Genomic DNA, 22,855 nt, shown 5'->3' with positions numbered 1-22,855 from the left:
GCACTGCCCCACACAACATGGCGCCCGCCGCCAGCTAGCCAACCAGCGCGCGCACAGCCTGCCCCACACAACATGGCGCCCGCCACCAGCCAGCCAACCAGCGCGCGTACAGCCTGCCACACACAACATGGCGCCCGTCGACAACCAGCGCGCGCACTGCCTGCCCTACACAACATGGTGCTTGCCGCCCGCCGCCCGCGCCGACGTCAGTGGCTGCCCTCTCCGCGCACCACAAGACAAGTCTGGGCAAAGTGCGCGCGTGGCCTGGGTCAGTCGGGGACGAGCACGATGACGCGCTTGCTCACTCTGTATACACGTGTGGTTGGTGCTTTACACTTTGCGTATTTTTTAAAATTGTGATTGATGCTCCCTCGTGTCACCGCTCAGGATTAATGCTGCCCCCCCCACTGAGGATTAATGCGACCGCAGAGCTGACTCCGGGATGAGGAGACCAGATGTAATATATCCAAGTTTGCTAATGAAAGAAAGCTTGGTGGGAATGTAAGTTGTGAGGAGGATGCAAAGAGACTTCAAAGGGAGATAGGCCAGAAATTCGCCACCGTAATGATCGATTTAGCTCCATTTTCCTGAAAGTTTTTTTTGGAGCTAAATTACTTTTGTTAGTTTTTAACGACGGCACTCGTGAAAACTAAGGGCCGTTTTTTTTAAGAACCGTTTTTGTGGCGTCACTCAGGGTCAGACCCAACGATAACGTCGTTTTTGCGAGTTTCCCCAATAAGGATATTTTTAAGGACAGTGTTAAATACATGTAAAGTCCTTACTCTACAGCATGAAACCACACGAGGCACAATCCAGGGACAAGGCCACTCTGTGACCTTAGCTCTTTACAGGACTCCAGAAGTGATGACCCTGCGTGGGACCTCCCTTTATATACCTGTGTGATCAGGTAAGGAGTGTCTCCCACAAGTTCACTTCCTGTGGTCAAGGTGTGCATAAGTTGAGTGTATATAGTAACACAGTGACATTGTAGTTACAAGCATGACATCACCTTCCCCCCCCCCCCACCCCCCAAAGTCTTACTGGGATCATAGGTTCAGTCTTTCAGGTGGTCTACGCTGCAGTTGGGGCTCTGGTTGTTGGACACTGACGTGAGTGTCTGTCCCCTATGGTGATTCCGGCCTGTCCGGGCTGACCTCCGGGATTGTGCATTCTTCCAATTGCTCTTGTTGCACGTTCGCTGGCAGTAGTGTGAGCTCCACCTCATGCTCTTCTTCAGGTTCCTCCGTGTCCATGCTGAACCTTTTTTTTTCTTGGTCCAGATGCTTACAGCATATCTGGCCATTGTTAAGTTTTACCACGATGATCCTATTCCCCTCTGCCAATTACAGTACCCTCAAGCCATTTGGGCCCTATGTCGTGATTGAGGACGAATACAGGGTCATTTATTTCTATACATCTCCCCCTTGAATTTCGGTCATGGTACTCGTTTTGTGACTTGCACTTGCCCTCAACTATATCTGTCAGGACTGGGTGGATGAGGGACAACCGAGCTTTGAGTGTCCATTTCATGAGTAACTCTGCGGGCGGGACCCCCGTGAGCGAGTGCGGATGAGATCTATAGGCCAGCAGGAGCACAATAGTCGGCATTGTAGGGAGAGTCCTTGAATCCTGAGCATACCTTGCTTAATGATTTGGACTGCCCGTTCCGCCTTTCCATTGGAGGCCGGCTTGAACGGTGCAGTCCTAGCGTGGTTGATGCCATTGCCCGACATAAACTCCCGGATTTCATAGCTCGTGAAACACGGGCCATTGTCACGAACCAGGATGTCCGGTAAGCCCTCGGTTGCAAATATCGCACGTAGGCTTTCCATGGTGGTGGATGACGTGCATAAATTCAGGATGATGCACTCGATCCATTTCGAGTATGCATCTACTACAATGAGGAACATCTTCCCCATGAACGGGCCCGCGTAGTCAACGTGGATGAGTGACCATTGCTTGGTGGGCCAAGGCCACGGGCTGAGCGGGTCGTCCCTGGGGCATTACCCAGCTTGGGCACAGGTCGTGCACCTGCGAACACAGTGTTCCAGGTCTGAATCAATTCCAGGCCACCAAACGTGTGACCGGGCAATGGCCTTCATCATCACAATGGCTGGGTGCTCGCTGTGGAGTTCCCTGATGAATGCCTCCCTGCCCTTCTGGGGCATGACTACCCGGCTGCCCCATAGTAGGCAGTCTGCTTGGATGGAGAGCTCATCCATCCGCCTGTGGAACGGTCTGACCTCCTCGGCATGCTCCGTGTGCGGGCGCCCAATCCCCAGTCAGAACACATTTCTTAATCAGGGATAGGAGGGGATCTCTGTTTGTCCAGATTTTGATCTGGCGGGCTGTGATAGGGGAGCCTGCACTGTCAAAGGCATCGACAGCCATGACCATCTCAGCGCTTTGCTCAGCTGCCCCCTCGGTGGTGGCCAGTGGGAGCTTGCTGAGTGCGTCAGCGCAGTTTTCAGTGCTGTGCCGGATGGAGTAGTCATAAGCAGTTAGCGTGAGGGTCCACCGCTGTATGCGAGCTGATGCGTTGGCATTGATAGCCTTACTGTCTGACAAAAGGGATGTGAGTGGCTTGTGGTCCGTCTCTAATTCAAACTTCCGACCGAAGAGGTACTGATGCATTTTTTTTACACCATAGACACATGCAAGCGCTTCCTTCTCGACCATGCCATATCCCCGTTCTGCTTGAGAGAGCGACCTGGAGGCATAAGCCACAGGTTGTAGCTGACCCTCAGCATTACCCTGCTGCAACACGCACCCAACCCCATAGGACGATGCATCACAAATCAGAATTAAACGTTTACAGGGGTCGTACAGGGTCAACAATTTGTTTGAACAAAGTAGTTTTCGCGCCCGATCAAAAGCCCGTTCCTGACAGCACCCCCAAAACCAATCGCAACCCTTACACAGGAGCACGTGTAACGGCTCCAACAACATGCTCAAGTTCGTCAGAAAGTTCCCGAAATAGTTCAGTAGTCCCAGGAATGAACACATCCCATTCCAAATCCCATCTGCAGCAACCCTCCTGCCCAGAAACTCAACCTCAGCAGGTAAAAACACACATTTAGACTTCTTGAGTCGCAGGCCTACCCGGTCCAGTCGGCGTAGCACCTCCTCCAGGTTGAGGAGGTGTTCCTCGGTATCTCGGTATCTCGACCCGTGATGAGGATGTCGTCGTGGAATACGATCGTTCCAGGAATGGATTTAAGCAGGCTTTCCATGTTACGTTGAAAAATCGCGGCCGCTGATCGAATGCCAAACGGGCACCTGTTATACGCAAATAGTCCCTTGTGCGTGGTGATGGTGGTCAGTAGTTTGGATTTGTTGGCCAGTTCCTGGATCATATAGGCTGAAGTGAGGTCCAACTTGGTGAACAGTTTGCCGCCTGCCAGCGTGGCGAAAAGATCCTCTGCTCTTGGGAGAGGGTATTGGTCTTGTAGGAACACCCGATTGATGGTGGCCTTGAGGTTGCCACAGATCCTGACAGAGCCATCCGCTTTTAGAACGGGAACGATGGGGCTCACCCAGTCGCTGAATTCAACAGGCAAGATGATGCCCTCTTGCAATAGCCGGTCCAATTCGCTCTCGATTTTTTCCCGCATCCCATATGGCACCGCTCTGGCTTTGTGGTGCACTGGTCTGGCATCCGGGGTGATGTGTATCCTTGCTTTAGTGCCTTTGAAAGTCCCGATGCCCGGTTGAAATAGTGACTCGAATTGTTGTAGGACTTGTGAGCATGAACTTCGCTCCACCGGGGACATTGCGTGAACATCCCCCCATTTCCAGTTCATCTCGGCTAATCAGCTCCTCCCCAACAGAGCGGGACCATTGCCCGGGACAATCCAGAGTGGCAGCCGGTTCACTAGCCCATTGTGTGTGACAGCCATCATTGCACTGCCTAGCACCGGAATGATTTCCTTGGTGTAAGTCCGTAATTGTGTCTCAATATGTTCTAATTTGGGTCTACTGGCTTTGAGTGGCCATAGCTTCTCGAATTGCTGAACGCCCATGAGTGACTGGCTGGCCCCAGTGTCCAGCTCCATGTGTACTGGGATGCCGTTCAACAAAATCCTCATCATCATTGGTGGCGTTTTGGTGTAGAACTGTGACTATTCGCCGCATGAACCTCAGCGTCCATCGATTTGCCCCAAAAGTCATCCTGCCTCACAGAACCCTCTTCTGGTCCCTCTGTCTCATATATCAGTCTGGTTGCAGGTTTTCTACACATTGGAGCTGAATGGCCACTGAGATTCCAGTTTCTGCAGACAAAATGTTGGAACCTGCAAGATCTGGCTAAGTGTTTTCCCCCACACCTCCAGCATGAGGTAAAGTTTCCATTGTTGGGGACAAAGGGACGATGGCCAGGAATTCCGCGCTGACTGTCCCTTTGACTGCTCTTAAGTACCCTATTAGTGGGTGTCAATGGCCACATCCCGGGCCGCATTGTCCACTGTGATGGCGTGAACATCCGTTCAGCCTGCCATTGTCTCTGTTGAGATCCTGCTCTCGGATCTATTGCTACCTGGTAAATGTCGGATTGCCCCTGCCTGCCTGCGGGGCTCTGAGTAGCATTTATGATGTTGACTCCCTGATCCATTGCCGCGTTAGAGGCAGAATTGCGCGCGTAAATCATTTTCGTCTCTTCCTCCCCACCATGAAAGTTTGAGCTAACAACGCTACCGCTTTCAAGGTGAAGTCCTTGGTCTCAATTAACTTGCGAAAAATTTCAGCATGACCGATACCCTCGATGAAGAAGTCCCTTAGCATCTCCCCCCTGCTGGCGTCTGTGAACTTACAGAGGCTGGCCAAACGCCGGAGGTCCGCTACAAAGTCCGGTATCTCTGTCCTTCACGACGTCGGTGGGTGTAGAATCTGTGACGAGCCATGTGTATGCTGCTCACCGGTTTGAGGTACTCCCCGATTAGTTTGCTGAGCTCTTCAAAGGTTTTGTCCAACGGCTTTTCGGGTGCCAGTAAGTCCTTCATGTGCGCATAAGTCTTTGGCCCGCAGCTGGTCAGGAGATGAACCCGTCGCTTGTCGGCCGCTGCATCCCCTAGCCAGTCTTTAGTTACGAAGCTTTGCTGAAGCCTCTCGACAAAATCGTCCCAGTCTTCCCCAACACAGTACCGTTCCTCTGTGCTACCGGTGGCCATTCTCGTAGGTTGTGAATTCCCATTTCTCATCGCCAATGTAAAGTCCTTACTCTACAGCATGAAACCACATGAGGCACATTCCAGGGACAAGGCCACTCTGTGACCTTAACTCTTTATTACAGGACTCCAGAAGTGATGACCCTGCGTGGGACCTCCCTTTATATACCTGTGTGATCAGGTAAGGAGTGTTTCCCACAAGTTCACCCCCTGTGGTCAAGGTGTGCATCTAAGTTGAGTGTATACAGTAATACAGTGGTGCTACATTGTAGTTACAAACATGACAATACCGTTTTTAAAAAGCTTGCTTTACCTCGACGAGTCCGATCGAAATCGACGTCAATGGCGCCATCTTGGAAAACAGCGCTGAGTTAAAGCTTTTGGATGGAAGTCAGAGCTTACAGATTGAGCTTTTTGTGAGTTTCTAATTTGTTTTTAAGGACATTTAAAGAATGGGGGCTGTTCTATCTTTGCCATATGTGGTGCGTGCTGATGCTGTCCTGGTTTTTCAGCGAAGAAGGCTTATTCGGCAGCATTATCTGTGTAATCAAAGAGGTCACAGACTTATGGAGAGGAGGCCTTACCCCGAACGGGTTTACAAGGAGAGGTGCTCATACCTGCACCTATCTGAGGCACAGTGCATTAGAACACTGCGCTTTCTAAAAGAAGTGGTCGCAGAGATATGCCGGCTCATAAAGGAAGACATACAGCCTAGAAGCGGTAGGAGGACTGCACTGCCCGTCGAGGTCAAGGTAACTGTGGCACTTGCCTTCTATGCCTCCGGCTCCTTTCAGGCATCAGCAGGGGACATATGCAGCATTTTGCAACACACTACACATAGCTATATTCGTCAGGTGACAAAGACACTGTACGCACGCAGGGACGACTTCATCAACTTCCCAATGACCAGGGAGGCAGAAAATGAGAAGGCTTTAGGCTTTGCACAAATTGCTGGCTTCCCCAAGGTATAGGCTGCTATTGACCGTATGCACATTGCCCTGCGAGCACCTTTAGATGATCCGGAGTTTACCAAAACCGAAAAGGATTCCACTCGCTGAACGTACAGATCGTCTGTGACCATATGCAGCGTATCATGGCAGTAGATGTAAAATATCCAGGGAGCATCCATGATGCTTTCATCTTGCATGAGAGCAGTGTGTTACAGATGTTTGAGCAGCAGCCAGAAGGGCAGAGCTGGATGCTGGGGGACAAAGGTTATGGGCTCGCCACCTGACTCATGCTGCTCCCTCCTCCACCTCCACAAAACCAGCCACATAGCCACACGCAACATCATCGAGAAGACAATTGGAGTGCTAAAGCAGTGTTTCCGATGCCTGAACCACTCTGGAGGTTACCTGCAATGCTCCCCTCAGCAGGTCGGTGAGTTCACTGTGGTGTGCTGCATGCTGTACAACTTAGCCATCATGAGGGAACAGGATTTCCCACTGGAGGAGATTGCAGAACCAGCTCAGGTGACGGCGGTGGGGGTGGGGAGAAGGAGAAGGCTGACGACGAGTACGAGGAAGAGGAGGAGAAGAACGAGGAACCCATGCCACCACTTCAGCCCATAGGACGATGGGGGGGGAGGCCTCGTGGACCTTGCTTCAGCAGCTGATACTTCAGAGCTTTGCATGAAGGCTGAACGGACATCCGAGCCCCAGGGTGTCCCTGGAGATGGAGCACGTGGTGTCCACTGGTATGCTCGCAGCCTTCCGCGAGAGGCAGGTGCCAGAGGGACTGGAGTGCATCATCACCCCCAGCAACCAAATTTTAATTTGATTTTATGTCTAAAGTTTAATTTGCCGGTTTTAGTGCTGCCCCACCCCCCGCCACCCCTTTTAGCCAGGGGGCACTTGTATAATTTCTGTTTTTAGTGCCCTTAAAAAAAAAAACCAAAAAAGGGGCACTGGAAAAAAAATTATTTTGGAATGTGATCCCCCCCTTGCAGGGGGCATTTGTTTAAAGTGCACAACTAAAATAGTTGAAGGCTGAACGGCACGTTTCATCATTGTATCCCACCGTGCTGACTATTTCCACCTGTTATTCTGCGAATGAGACTGCATAAGTTTGGTTTAATTGAAAAAATAATTTGCAGTTTATTAAACATTTGTACACTTGTACTTAACTTTAATTAAAACATTTATATTAAACTTCAAATGTTTAAATTAACATCACTTAACAATAAAAGAACAACAACAGAACAGCAAAACAACAGCAGCAGCAAACAAATTTCAGCTGCTGCCACCTCTTCCCCCCCCACCCCCTTATTTAAAGACCACCGCGCTGCCGGCCCTTCTTGCCCTTGCCATTAGACGTTCCTATAGGCTTAGCCCTACTCCCGGTGAGCCCAAACTTCTTATTAATGTCTCGGGTACGACGCTCCTCTTGTTGGGGGACAGACCCAGGAGATGGCAATCCGGAAGACCCGGGATCAGCCTCTTCAGCCTGTGGATCAACCTGCGGGATTGGAGTAGGAATGGCATCACTTGCTCCCGTCAATTGCCGCTGGGCAATGACAACCTGGGTGTGTTCCCACGTTGCAGCGACTATCTCTGACATGCCTGCAGATAATGCTGCTATTTCTCTTGACGTGCCCTCCTAATGACAGCAGATAGTGCTGTTATTTCTCGCTTGATTCCATATAATTTGGCTAGAAAAAGCAACAAACCTGAGGACTGGGAGAAATTTAGAATTCAACAGAGGAAGACAAAGGGTTTAATTAAGAGGGGGAAAATAGAGTACGAGAGGAAGCTTGCAGGGAACATAAAAACTGACTGAAAAAGCTTCTATAAATATGTAGAAACATAGAAAATAGTTGCAGGAGTAGGCCATTCGGCCCTTCGAGCCTGCACCGCCATTCAACGAGTTCATGGCTGAACATGCAACCTCAGTACCCCATTCCTGCTTTCTCGACATACCCTTTGATCCCCCGAGTAGTAAGGACTACATCTAACTCCTTTTTGAATATATTTATTGAATTGGCCTGAACAACTTTCTGTGGTAGGGAATTCCACAGGTTCACCACTCTCTGGGTGAAGAAGTTTCTCCTCATCTCGGTCCTAAATAGCTTACCCCTTATCCTTAGACTGTAACCCCTGGTTCTGGACTTCCCCAACATTGGGAACATTCTTCCTGTATCTAACCTGTCTAAACCCATCAGAATTTTAAACGTTTCTATGAGATCCCCTCTCATTCTTCTGAACTCCAGTTGATCCAGCCTTTCTTGATATGTCAGTCCCGCCATCCCGGGAATCAGTCTGGTGAACCTTCGCTGCACTCCCTCAATAGCAAGAATGTCCTTCCTCAAGTTAGGAGACCAAAACTGTACACAATACTCTGTACAACTGTAGCAACACCTCCCTACCCCTGTACTCAAATCCCCTTGCTATGAAGGCCAACATGCCATTTGCTTTCTTAACCGCCTGCTGCACCTGCATGCCAATCTTCAATGACTGATGTACCATGACACCCAGGTCTCGTTGCACCTCCCCTTTTCCGAATCTGTCACCATTTAGATAATAGTCTGTCTCTCTGTTTTTACCACCAAAGTGGATAACCTCACATTTATCCACATTATACTTCATCTGCCATGCATTTGCCCACTCACCTAACCTATCCAAGTCGCTTTGCAGCCTCACAGCATCCTCCTCGCAGCTCACACTGCCACCCAACTTAGTGTCATCCGCAAATTTGGAGATACTACATTTAATCCCCTCGTCCAAATCATTAATGTACAATGCAAACAGCTGGGGCCCCAGCACAGAACCTTGCGGTACCCCACTAGTCACTGCCTGCCATTCTGAAAAGTACCCATTTACTCCTACTCTATGCTTTCTGTCTGACAACCAGTTCTCAATCCATGTCAGCACACTACCCCCAATCCCATGTGCTTTAACTTTGCACATTAATCTCTTGTGTGGGACCTTGTCGAAAGCCTTCTGAAAGTCCAAATACACCACATCCGCTGGTTCTCCCTTGTCCACTCTACTGGAAACATCCTCAAAAAATTCCAGAAGATTTGTCAAGCATGATTTCCCTTTCACAAATCCATGCTGACTTGGACCTATCATGTCACCTCTTTCCAAATGCGCTGCTATGACATCCTTAATAATTGATTCCATCATTTTACCCACTACCGATGTCAGGCTGACCGGTCTGTAATTCCCTGTTTTCTCTCTCCCTCCTTTTTTAAAAAGTAGGGTTACATTGGCTACCCTCCACTCGATAGGAACTGATCTAGAGTCTATGGAATATTGGAAAATGACTGTCAATGTATCCGCTATTTCCAAGGCCACCTCCTTAAGTACTCTGGGATGCAGTCCATCAGGCCCTGGGGATTTATCGGCCTTCAATCCCATCAATTTCCCCAACACAATTTCCCGACTAATAAGGATTTCCCTCAGTTCCTCCTCCTTACTAGATCTTTTGACCCCTTTTATATCCGGAAGGTTGTTTGTGTCCTCCTTAGTGAATACCGAACCAAAGTACTTGTTCAATTGGTCTGTCATTTCTTTGTTCCCCATTATGACTTCCCCTGATTCTGACTGCAGGAGACCTACGTTTGTCTTTACTAACCTTTTTCTATTGACAAATCTATAGAAACTTTTGCAGTCCGTCTTAATGTTCCCTGCAAGCTTCCTCTCGTACTCTATTTTCCCTGCACTAATCAAACCCTTTGTCCTCCTCTGCTGAGTTCAAAATTTCTCCTAGTCCCCAGGTTCACTGCTATTTCTGGCCAATTTGTATGCCACTTCCTTGGCTTTAATACTATCCCTGATTTCCCTTGATAGCCACGGTTGAGCCATCTTCCCTTTTTTATTTTTACACCAGACAGGGATGTACAATTGTAGTTCATCCATGCGGTCTCTAAATGTCTGCCATTGCCCATCCACTGTCAACCCCTTAAGTATCATTCGCCAATCCATCCTAGCCAATTCACACCTCATACCTTCAAAGTTAGCCTTCTTTAAGTTCTGGACCATGGTCTCTGAATTAACTGTTTCATTCTCCATCTTAATTTAGAATTCCACCATATTATGGTCACTCTTCCCCAAGGGGCCTCGCACAATGAGATTGCTAATTAATCCTCTCTCATTGCACAACACCCAGTCTAAGATGGCCTCCCCCCTAGTTGGTTCCTCGACATATTGGTCGAGAAAACCATCCCTTACGCACTCCAGGAAATCCTCCTCCACCGTATTGCTTCCAGTTTGGTTAGCCCAATCTATATGCATAATAAAGTCCCCCATGATAACTGCTGCACCTTTATTGCATGCACCCCTAATTTCCTGTTTGATGCCCTCCCCAACATCACTACTACTGTTTGGAGGTCTGTACACAACTCCCACTAACGTTTTTTGCCCTTTGGTGTTCTGCAGCTCTACCCATATAGACTCCACATCATCCAAGCTAATGTCCTTCCTAACTACTGCATTAATCTCCTCTTTAACCAGCAATGTGAAGAGAAAAAGATTCGTGAAGACAAACTTAGGTCCCTTGCAGTCGGATTCAGGTGAATTTATAATGGGGAACAAAGAAATGGCAGACCAATTGAACAAATACTTCGGTTCTGTCTTCACGAAGGAAGACACAAATAACCTTCCGATTGTACCAGGGGACAGTAGGTCCAGTGAGAAGGAGGGAACTGAAGGATATCCTTATTAGGCAGGAAATTGTGTTAGGGAAATTGATGGGATTGAAGGCCGATAAATCCCCGGGGCCTGATAGTCTGCATCCCAGAGTACTTAAGGAAGTGGCCCTAGAAATAGTGGATGCATTGGTGATCATTTTCCAACGGTCTATCGACTCTGGATCAATTCCTATGGACTGGAGGGTAGCTAATGTAACACCACTTTTTAAAAAAGGAGGGAGAGAGAAAATGGGTAATTATAGACCGGTTAGCCTGACATCAGTAATGGGGAAAATGTTGGAATCAATCATTAAGGATGAAATAGCAATGCATTTGGAAAGCAGTGACAGGATCGGACCAAGTCAGCATGGATTTATAAAAGGGAAATCATGCTTGACGAATCTTCTGGAATTTTTTGAGGATGTAACAAGCAGAGTGGACAAGGGAGAACCAGTGGATGTGGTGTATTTGGACTTTCAAAAGGCTTTTGACAAGATCCCGCACAAGAGATTGGTGTGCAAAATCAAAGCGCTTGCTATTGGGGGTAATATACTGACGTGCATAGAGAACTGGTTGGCAGACAGGAAGCAGAGAGTCAGTGACTAGTGGGGTGCCACAGGGCTCAGTGCTGGGACCCCAGCTCTTTGCAATATACATTAACGATTTAGATGAAGGAATTGAGTGTAATAGCTCCAAGTTTGTGGATGACACTAAACTGGGTGGCGGTGTGAGCTGTGAGGAGGACACTAAGAGGCTACAGAGTGACTTGGACAGGTTAAGTGAGTGGGCAAATGTATGGCGGATGCAATATAATTTGGATAAATGTGAGGTTATCCATTTTGGGGGCAAAAACACGAAGGCAGAATATTATCTGGATGGCGGCAGATTAGGAAAAGGGGAGGTGCAACGAGACCTGGATGTCATGGTTCATCAGTCACTGAAAGTGGGCATGCAGGTACAGCAGGCGGTGAAGAAGGCAATTGGTATGTTAGCCTTCATAGCTAGGAGATTTGAGTATAGGGCTGTACAACTGCAGTAAGACCTCCCTGGTCCTATACTCAAATCCCCTAGCTATGAAGGCCAACATACCAATTGCCTTCTTCACCGCCTGCTGTACCTGCACGCCCACTTTCAGTGACTGATGAACCATGACATCCAGGTCTCGTTGCACCTCCCGTTTTCCTAATCACCTGGAATATTGTGTTCAGTTTTGGTCTCCAAATCTGAGAAAGGACCTTCTTGCTATTGAGGGAGTGCAGCGAAGGTTCACCAGACTGATTCCAGGGATGGCTGGACAGTCATATGAGGAGAGACTGGATCAACTGGGACTTTATTCACTGGAGTTTAGAAGGATGAGAGGGGATCTCATAGAAACGTATAAGATTCTGACGGGACTGGACAGGTTAGATGCGGGAAGAATGGTCTCGATGTTGGGGAAGTCCAGAACCAGGGGACATAGTCTTAAGATAAGGAGTAGGCCATTTAGGACTGAGATGAGGAGAAGCTTCTTCACCCAGAGATTTGTTAACCTATGGAATTCCCTGCCGCAGAGAGTTGTTGATGCCAAATCATTGGATATATTCAAGAGGGAGGTAGATTATGGCCCTTACGGCTAAGGGGATCAAGGGGTATGGAGAGAAAGCAGGAAAGGGGTACTGAGGGAATGATTTTCCATGATCTTATTGAATGACGGTGCAGGCTCAAAGGGCCGAATGGCCTACTCCTGCACCTATTTTCTGTTTCTCTGGCCCCAAGTTTCGTCCCGCGGCGAAAACGGCGCACCTCCGAGCTGGGCGCCTGTTTTTCGTGCCGAAAACTGCGCCTAAAAAAAAGTCCAATATTCTCGAGCTCCTTGGAGCTCGATGTCTGCTTGGCGCGGCGCGCTCTTCGCAGCAGGGGGCGGAGCCTAACACTCGCGCCAATTTTCTAAGTCGCAGGGGGCGGGTACAATTTAAATTAGCCTTCGTGGTGCCGGCAACCCTGCGCGTGCGCGCACGCGCAGTCTCACACAAACATTGGCACTCGTCCATTTTTAAAAATACTGTAGAAAAAGTGAAGATTTGTTTCTTGGACCCTTGCAAAGGCTTGTAATTTAATTTTTTTTGATATTTGTGTGTGTGAGGGAGTGCTTTTAGCAACACTGCTGAATAAATCACCTGCTGAAATCAGTGAGTTCAGCTTTTCACTGCTAAATTTGCAGAACCGGTGCTGCTTTGGTGCATGCAAATTAAGGATTGTGTGTTTGGAGAAATAAGAGTGCCAATTCAACTTTGCAATAATACGTGGTGTTGACAATGCAGCACCCATTCTGCAAATTTAAATATAAAACTGTCGATGTGGCTGCTTCTCCCTGTCCAAATGGCCTCAGTCCCCCTCACAGCTCGAAGGCTGCTGCTGTATCTTCGGCTGCCGTTGAGCCACTGACGCCGCCCCTAAAGCGTGGCCAAATGGCCTCAAGCACCATAAAGAGCTGCGTGTGTCAGTTGTTGATTCTTCGGCTGCCGGCCAGCCACTGACGCCGCTGATATCCTATGGCCGAATGGCCTCCCGTCCGTCCACTGCTGATTCTTTGGCTGCCAGCCAGCCACTGACGCCGCCCCTAAAGCGTGGCCGAATGGCCTCAAGAACCTTAATGAGCTGCGTGTGTCCTGCGTTGATTCTTCGGCTGCCGGCCAGCCACTGACGCCGCTGCTATCTCATGGCTGAATGGCCTCACATCGGTCCGCTGACTCTTCGGCTGCTGGCCAGCCACTGACGCCGCTGATATCTCATGGCCGAATGGCCTCGGGTCCGTCCGGTGCTGCTTCTTCGCGGCCACGAAGAGAATGAAGGCCTGCCTCAAGCACTGCAGCTCAGCTCGAAGCTTGCTGCCGCTGCCGTCGAGACACTGACGCCACACCCCTGCCTGTCTCCAACATGAAAGGCCTGCCTGAAGCACAGCAGCTCGAAGGCTGATGCTATTTCACACAGGTAGGAACATGATTTATTTAATCTTTTCTTTGCTTATAAATTTTTATTCAGGTTGGATTTATTTGTATAATATTTGTATAAGTATAACTAAGGATTGATTGTAGAATTTAATGACTTCCCTCCCCCCCCCCCCCCCCACCTCGTTCCCTACGCCTAATTTGTAACCTACGCCTGATTTTCTAAAGTGCAGACGAGGTTTTTTTGAGCGTACAAAAATCTTCACTTACTCCATTCTAAGTTAGTTTGGAGTAAGTTTTCACTCACGAAACTTTGAAATCAGGCGCAAGTGGCCGGACACGCTCCCTTTTGGAAAAAAAAATTCTGTTCCAAAGTGAAACTGTTCTAACTGACGAGAATTTTGATTTCTAAGATACTCCGTTCTACACCAGTTGCTCCTAAAAATCAGGAGCAAATCATGTGGAAACTTGGGGCCTATGTTTCTATCCATGGCCTCAAGGAGCAATTTTGTAAGCTGAACGCTCTCCCCACTCATTCCCATAAGCTCTACCACCTCCCGTGGAGCCTGCATTTCAGGAGAGCGCAGTTCAGGTCTCCTCCTCCTTACAGATGGGCCTGCTGTCGTCCTTGGTGTGCTTTCCTGCAACCCACTAGGACCCGCGACCTCGGAGGGTGGACAACCCACAAATATCCTCTTGCGCGTAGAGCTGTTGAAAACACTTGGTACATCCGTGGCCTGCAACTCCTCCATTTGCAATATCACCTTCTGATCAGCCTCCTCCTCCCTGCCCCCCCTTCCTGAAAAATACTGTGGGGCTCCTCCTCATTCTGCCCCTCGTCCTACTCCTGATCGCTCTGTGGAACTTCTGGCAAGGTGGCGGAATCTTGTCCTTTATTATTGGATGTGTGTGCAACAGCTCCAAAATATAACAGAACAGGCGAATTGTTAGCAGCAGGGAGGGGCAGGGTGACATGAGTAACTCACATAGCGCAGACTCATTTGAAGGAGCACAGCAAATGATTGTACATCGCATAAACTGAAGCGTAGCCGACGGACAGTACATCGCATAAACCGAAGCATAGTCAACGGACAGTACATCACATAAATTGAAGCAAAGCCCACTTGTACCAACCCAGACTGGATTTAGCAGGACTTACCCTCTCTCAAACTGGGCCCAGCATCCACACGAATGGTCGATCTGTGGGACCCGCCAATAATACCTGCAATTCTACTTTCCAAGAGTGGGTGCACCAGTTTTCATCTGCTCTCGGTTGTTGTCGGACACCTTCTGCAAAGATGGCAATATACATTTTTAAGAGAGGGGCCTTCGGCTTTCGTAGCACACTTAGATAGTCACATTTACAATTCAAGTAATTGTCGTGCATAAATAAAAATATTGCTCTCACTGTTTGGCACTTCTTCTGGCACTGCTGGCCAGTCCTGATGGACCCGACTAAGGAAACCTGCTCTGCAAAGCATTGCCAAGCTTGAGCTATTGCTACTGGTTTAAGTTTACCAGGACCCTTCTTGCCAATCTGGCGCCAACCTCTCTCCACAGCGCCTACCAGGCCCTCATTGGCGTCTTGGTTAAACTTCCTGGCCCTTTTCTGTTCCAAATCAGACTCCATTTTTCATTTTGCAGCTCCCGTGTGGAAGTACTCACAAATCTCCTGCAAGTTACAATGGCTGATCCAAACCAGGAAGTGTATTGTGCATGCGCACGGCACCCCTAACACATGAAAAACGGGCGATTTTTTTTTTTGCGCATGCGTAGAACAGGCATTATTTTTAACGCAAAAAAATCTAGCTTCATCCTTAAAAACGGAAATATTTTAACGCTACGCCAAAATTTAAAAAACTTGGCGAAACTTAGGCCTATTTTTTGGCGTTATTTCAGCATTAAAAAAAATCGTCTGTTATTTACAAATAGCTCCAAAAAACGATGCTATTCTTAAATGCGGAATTTCTAGCCCATAGACAGGCTAAGTGAGTGGGCAAAGTCATAGCAAATGGAATATAATGTGGAGAAATGTGAAGCTATCCACTTTGGTAGGAAAAATAGAAAAGCAGAGTATTTTTTAAGTGGTGAGAGATTGGGAAATACTGGTATTCAGAGGGACCTGGGTGTCGTTGTACACGAATCACTGAAAGTTAACATGCAGGTATAGGTTGAGTGTCGAAAATCCAGAAGCCTCGAGACCGAGGCCGTTCCGGATTCTGCGTATTACCGGACTTTCTGACATCCCAAATCCAGAAACGCCTGAGCCCAGGTTCGGGTATTTCCAGACTTTGGAACGTCTTTCCGATGTCCCGAGTCAGGAAATGCCTGGGCCCAGGTTCCGATATTTCCGGATTTTGGGACATTGTTTTTGTAGTCCTTCGCAATGCATTTCTTTGCAACGCATTTCTGTAGTCCTTCGGAACGCCTTGCTGTAAGTCATGAAAACTTAAAATCACAATTGAGTCGGGTGAGGTCGGGTCAGGTGAGGTTGGGGCGGCTCCGTTCGGGGTCATGGGGCGTTGCGATCCAATCACAGCTCCTGATTTGTGCAGTTTCATTTCGGGGCAGGCAGAGGTGGCAGGTTTTGGGAGCTCCAGTGTGCGTGCCCGGTTTTTGGATGGCCCGTTTCGGAACTGCCGTTTGCAGAGTTTCGCCGGGGTTGCGCTGGCGGTTTTAGGCGGACCGCCGGCATGCAAGGCTCGGGGTGCCACGGTCTACAGTTTAGGGGCGCCCATGTTCTGGCCGAGGGAAGGGGACCTGTATATGGACCCAGGAGCAGCGGAGCCTGTGAAGACCTGGAAGAAGAGGTAGAGTTGGAGCTTTTGTTTTTTCATCTCTGAGTTCGATTTTTGGATTTTCCCTGAGCCCGGCTGGCAGCAGTAAGCGGTTTGGCAGGGTGTCCGGATTCCGGAACATTTCACGGATTCCCAACGATCCTGCCATGGATAGCCTGGTGTCCGGATTCCAGAACATTTCACTAGGCCTATTTTCTCTCGAGCTTAGAAGAATGAGAGGTGAACTCATTGAAACATACACAATTCTTACAGGGCTTGATAGGCTAGATGCACGGAGGATGTTTCCTCTGGCTGGGGAGTCTAGAACCAGGGGTCACGGTCTCAGAATAAAGGGGATGGCCATTGAAGAGTGAGATGAAGAGAAACTTCTTCAGAAGGTGGTGAATCTCTGGAATTCTCTACCCCAGAGGGCTGTGGAGGGTCAGTCTTTGAATATATTCAAGTCAGATTTTTGGATATTAAGGGATATGGGGATAGAGCAGGAAAGTGAAGTTGAGGTAGAAGATCAGCCATGATCTCATTGAATGGCGGAGCAGGTGCGAGTGGCTGAATGGCCTACTCCTGCTCCTAATTCTTATGTTCTAGGATGGTATGTTGCCTCCCTGGTGCCATGATCAAGGATGTAACTGAACGGCTGCAGGCTGTTTGGATAAGGGAGGATCCACGGCCAGATGTCGTGGTCCATATCTGTACTAATGACATAGGTAGAAAGAGGGTTGAGGTCCTGCAGGCAGATTTTAGGGAGCTAGGAAAGAGATTAAAAAGCAGGACCTCAAAGGTAGTAATCTCCAGATTAGTCCCGATGCCACGAGCTAGTGAGTACAGAAATAGAAGGATAGAGCAGATGAATGCATGGCTGGAGAGATAGTGCAGGAGGGAGGGCTTTAGAAATCTGAGGCATTGGGACCGTTTCTGGGGGAGGTGGGACCTGTACAAGCCGAACAGATTGCATATCAAGAGGGCCTGGACCAATATCCTCATGTGAAGCGGGGGGTGGGGGGGGGTTTGCTGGTGCTATTAGGGAGGGTGATGAGAACCTGAGAGTAGATTTAGAAGGGAACGAAGCAAAGCTGGAAATAGAAGGCAGAAAACTAGTAAGTGAGTTTGGAACAACAACTTTTATTTATATGGAATAGAGGGGCGATTGAGGACTGGCGCAGGCTAAAGGCATCATGATAATCGGGTGCAGACCTGCATGATGCAATTTCTGTCATCGGACACCAGCTGCACATTCAGCGAGTAGATACCTTTCTTGTTTATGTTTTCTCCGAGTTCTTTATATTGAGCATGCAAGGCTATGTGGGTGCAGTCAATAATGCTCTGCACCTGCACTGCAGCTTCCAGCGTGAGCTGCTACAAGTGAGCAACGGCTTCAAGGAGGGCGACTGGATAACGTCATCAAAACCCAGGTCGCCATTTGAAGTGTGGGCAGGAACATCGGCAGGGCCCAGGTACAGCGGAGGACGGGAAGGTCGGGGCAGGTGAGCAGCGAGAGATCATGGCGGAGGTGTATCGAGTGATTGAGACGGAAGAGCAATGAGATCGTGGCTGCGATTCGGCGAACGTGGTGGAGGAGCGGCAAATGAGGGTATGGGGCCCAGAAGAGCCGAGGGCCCAGGGGCAGCACGGGCCAGCTCACATTGCGATATGTCTGCGCAGTAGGTCCGTGCAGCGGAGCAGGTCTCCAGTCATCCTGATTAACCCTTTCCACTGGATAAAGGCCTAGCTCTGTCAAGCCCGTGTGGTGGCTGGTGTGCAATGGTCACCACACATTAAAAAAATCCATGCACAGGCATCTTCCACTTGTGGAATTCAGGACTGGAATATCGGGTCCTTCATTGAAACATCTGTGAACTCATCCGTTTTGATGTGGAAGCAAGTCATCCTCGTTTGAGGGACCACCTATGAGTTGATGATTTATATAGCCCCAAAGCGTTTCACAGCAGTATTATAAGACAAAACAAATAAATTTGACACCAAGCCGCATCAGAAGAAATTACAGCAGATGACCAAAAGCTTGGTCAAAGAGATAGGTTTGAATGAACGACTTAAAGGAGGAAAGAGAGGTTTAGGGAAGGACTTCCAGAGCTTATGGTCAAGGCAGCTGAAGGCACGGCCACCGATGGTTGAGCAGTTATAATCAGAGATGCTTAAGAGGGCAGAATTTGAGGAATGCAGACATGTCATGAGGTTGTGAGGTTGAAAGAGATTACAGAGATAGGGAGGGGCGAGGCCATGGAGAGATTTATAAACAAGGATGAGAATTTTGAAATTGAGGTGGTGCTTAACCAGGAGCCAATGTAGGTCAGCGAGCACAGGGGTGATGGGTGATCTGGACTTAGTGCGAGTTAGGACACGGGCTGCCAAGTTTTGGATGACCTCAAGTTCACGTAGGGTAGAATGTGGAAGTCCAGCCAGGAGTGCGTTGGAGTAGTTAAGTCTAGAGGTAACAAAGACATGGATGAGGGATTCAGCAGCAGGGGCGGAGGCAGGCAGTGTTACGAAGGTGGAATTAGGCAGTTTTAGTTACACTGCGGATATGTGCTCGGAAGCTCATTTCAGCGTAAAATATGATGCCTAGGTTGCAAACGGTCTGCTTTAGCCTCAGATAGATGCTAGGCAGAGGGATGGTGTCAGTGGCTAGGGAACGCAGTTTGTGGCGGGGACCAAAGACAATGGCTTCGGTCTTCCCAATATTTAATTGGAGAAAATTTGGATGTCAGACAAGCAGTCTGACAATTTAAAGATCATGGAGGGGTCGAGAGAAGTGGTGGAGAGGTAGAGCTGGGTGTCATCAGCGTACATGTGGAAACTGACTCCGTGTTTTTGGATGGTATCACCAAAGGGCAGCATATAGATGAGAAATAGGAGAGGGCCAAGGATAGATCCTTGGGGGACACAAGAGGTAACGATGTGGGAGTGGGAAGAGAAATCATTGCAGGAGATTTTCTGGCTACGATTAGATAGGAATGGAACCAGGCGAGTGCAGTCCCACCCAGCTGGAGAGTGATGGAGAGGGTTGGAGGAAGATGGAGTGGTCAACTGTCAAAGCTGCAGACAGATCGAGGAGGATGAGGAGGGATAGTTTACCTTTGTCACAATCATTTGTGACTGTGATGAGAGCCGTTTAGGTACTGTGGCAGGGGCGGAAACCAGATTGAAGGGATTCAAACATGGAATTCCGGGAAAGATGGGCACAAATTTGGGAGGCGACATTCAAGGACTTTGGAGATGAGGCGGTAGTGAGCAAGCACGGTGGTTCATGGGTAGGTTTTTTGAGGAGAGGGATGATGACAGCAGATTTGAAGGCGAGGGGGACAGTACCTGAGGAGAGAGAACCGCTAACATGGGAGCCAGAAAAGGAAGTTGGGTGGTCAGCAGTTTAGTAGGAATAGGGTCAAGGGAGCAGGAAGTGGGTCTCATGGACAGGATGAGCGTGGAGAGCTCAAGAGGGTAGATCAGAGAGAAACTAGACAAAGAGGCGAGTTTAGAACTAGGGCAAGGGGGCACCTCAGAGGAACTTTGTCCCTATGGAAGGGAACTGGAAAAGACAAAGGAGTCCATGAGCTTCTCATGCGTGTTGGAGGTGAGTGTGGTGGAGCCAGGGGAGAGAGGTTTAAGAAAAGTGGTTAGCAATAGAGAATAGTAGCATGGGGTTATCTTCGCACTCCTGAATGATTCTGGAATAGTGAGCAGTTTTTGCAGACAAGAGCAGGAACCGATAATGCTTTATGTGCTGCAGCCAGATCTGGTGGTGAATGGCTAAACCAGTTGTCCGCCACATCCGTTCAAGGCTGCGCCCCTTGGACTTGAGTGAGCAAAGATGAGGGCTGTACCGGGGAAACGGCCAGGGTGAGAGAGAGTAATGGTTTTGATAGGGCTAGGGCATCACAGGTGGTGGTGAGGGTGTGGTTGAGCAGATCGGTGGCTGCAGAAATGCCATAGTGAAAAGAGGGCCAACGGCTGAACAGTTTGGAATTGATAAATGCAGTTGTAAGAGAGTTTGGGGAGAGTTTTTTCCAGGGGCGGATGCAGAAGGAAGTCCGGTTGGGTGGGGGAAGGGATGTGGGTGGACAGCGATACAAGGATAAGGTTACAGCCTTATCTGTAATTGACACGGTAGGAATAGCGAGGCCACGAGAGATGGCAAGGACAAGTGGGTGGTCGTGAATATGGGTTGAGGAATTCACAGGAGGGGGGTGGCAATATTGGTTAAAGAAACAATTACAGCTGTGGGAAGAGATGATGTTAGACAGTCATCAAATGAGGCTATATGGGTTGAACTAAAGAACAAAAAAGGGGCAGTCACACTCTGGAAGTGTACGGTAGACCCCCAAAACAGTCCGGGGGAGATAGAAGAGCAAATTTGTAGGCAAATTTCTGCAGAAATAATGGCTATAATATTGGCGGATTTCAGTTACCCTAATATTAACTGGAATACTATCTGTGTAAAAGGTATCGAGGGCACAGAATTCATAAATTGCACTCTGGAGAACTTTTTTAACCAATACGTAGCAAGCCCAACAAAAGGAGTGGGGGGCAGTTCTGGATTTTGTTTAAGGGAATGAAGCTGGGCAGGTGGGTGGAGTATCAGTGGAAGAGCATTTTTGTGATAGTGATCATAATTCAGTTAGTTTTAGCATAATTACGGATAAAGACAAAGATAAAACAAGAGTAAAGGTTCTAAATTGGGGGAAAGCCAATTTTACTAGGTTGAGAAGTGATTTAGCAAAAGTGGACTGAAAACAGCTACTTGAAGGTAAATCAGTGTCAGAGCAGTGGGAGGCATTCAAGAGGGAGATGCATCGAGTTCAGGGTAAACATGTTCCCATAAAGAAAAAGGGTAGAACTGCCAAATTTAGAGCCCCTGGATGACAAGGTACATACAGGGTAAGATATTGGCATAATTAATGTGTCATTGTGTTCCTTGTTGAGTTTTAAGTACTCACACCAAATATTACAGTCCTGTAACCAACTAGAATTTCCCAGTATTCTACAGCTCTAAATGTTCTTGGCAGATACAACAAAGTTGAGTGTTTTTCACAGTCCAAATTAACACAGCCCAAAATTGTTAACTGCCCAGTCATCATCATCATAGGCAGTCCCTCAGAGTTGAGGATGACTTGCTTCCACACTAAAAATGAGTAACTGCCCAGTGCCCAAATCATTTTTTACTGGTGATAGTATCAGTTGGGCTGAATGGCCTGCATCTGTGCTGTAATAGGCCACATAGCCCGACTGATCCATGCCACATAGCCCACCTGATCCATGTCACATAGCCCACCTGATCCATGTCACATAGCCCAACTGATCCATGCCATATAGCCCATCTGATCCATGCCACATAGCCCACCTGATCCATGCCAGTGTTTATACTCCACACGACCCACCCCCCATTCTAATGACCTCTTCCCGCCCTGCTCTTGTATCCTTCTATTCTCTTCTCCCTCGTGAATGCTTCAGCCTCACCTTATCATCTGCTTCAACCACTCCATGTGGCAGTGAGTTTCGCATTCTTACCATTCTGTAAAATAAATTCCCTCTAAATTCTTTATTTTATCTGTTAGTAGCTATCTTATATATATAGCCTCTTATTCTGGACTCATTAAAAATTTTTAGAAATATTCCTTATGAAATAATCTTTCACCAAGACCTACATACCAGGAGGACCTGATCTCGACTGACACAATGTGTACAGAAATCTAAAATAGGTCTTACTTCCTGCCATTGTGTTTGACAAAGCTGACAGAGTTTTTTTTAGAAGTTGACAGATATGCTGGATGGGGCAAATGCAGTGGCCTTTGACAAGGTACCACACAGTAGACTATTGGAGAAGATTAAAAGAGATGGAATTGGGTGTGTAGAAAAAAATAAAACCGGTTAGAAGGGAGGAGACAGAGGAGTTAACAGCAGTTTCTCAGAGTGGTTAGAAATGGGTATCAGTATCCCACAAGGTTCTGGTCTGGGACCGATCCTATTCACTATCTACATCAATAATTTGGATATCGGGCGAGGGAATAGTGTCAAAATTTGCACATGATACTGAAACAGGAGGCATAGTAAATCATTCCAAGAGCCAAAGAAAGCTGCAAGTTAGTGGAATGGGTAAAAAAGTGGCAGATGGAATTCAATGTTAGTAAATGTGAGGTGGTACATATTGGTAAAGAAAAGAAAATTAAAGATTATACTTTGGGAGAAAGCTGGTGATGTGAAGGAGCAGAAGGATTTGGGGGTCAGGTTCAAAAGATATTAAAAGCAGCACCTCAAGTGGAAAAGGTTGTTAAAAAGTTCAAGGAATGCTAGGCTTTATGGCAAGAGGCATAGAATATAAAAGTCAAG

The 22,855-nt window shown here is 48.1% G+C and overlaps 1 long non-coding RNA gene across 1 annotated transcript in view; it reads left to right on the top strand.

Annotated features, from left to right (window-relative positions):
• Positions 1-286: 286 nt before the first annotated feature.
• Positions 287-22,855, top strand: part of LOC139265199 (uncharacterized) — a 40,318-nt gene continuing 17,749 nt past the window's right edge. Inside the window, exon 1 of the long non-coding RNA XR_011593499.1 lies at positions 287-501. This is a non-coding gene — a long non-coding RNA (uncharacterized lncRNA). The remainder of the gene's footprint in view (positions 502-22,855) is intronic.

This window comes from Pristiophorus japonicus, chromosome 6 (assembly GCF_044704955.1).
Source record: "Pristiophorus japonicus isolate sPriJap1 chromosome 6, sPriJap1.hap1, whole genome shotgun sequence".
NCBI lineage: Eukaryota > Metazoa > Chordata > Chondrichthyes > Pristiophoridae > Pristiophorus > Pristiophorus japonicus.
The sequence above is the reverse complement of the archived record's forward strand: the minus strand, read 5'-3'. Positions and strand labels throughout refer to the sequence as shown.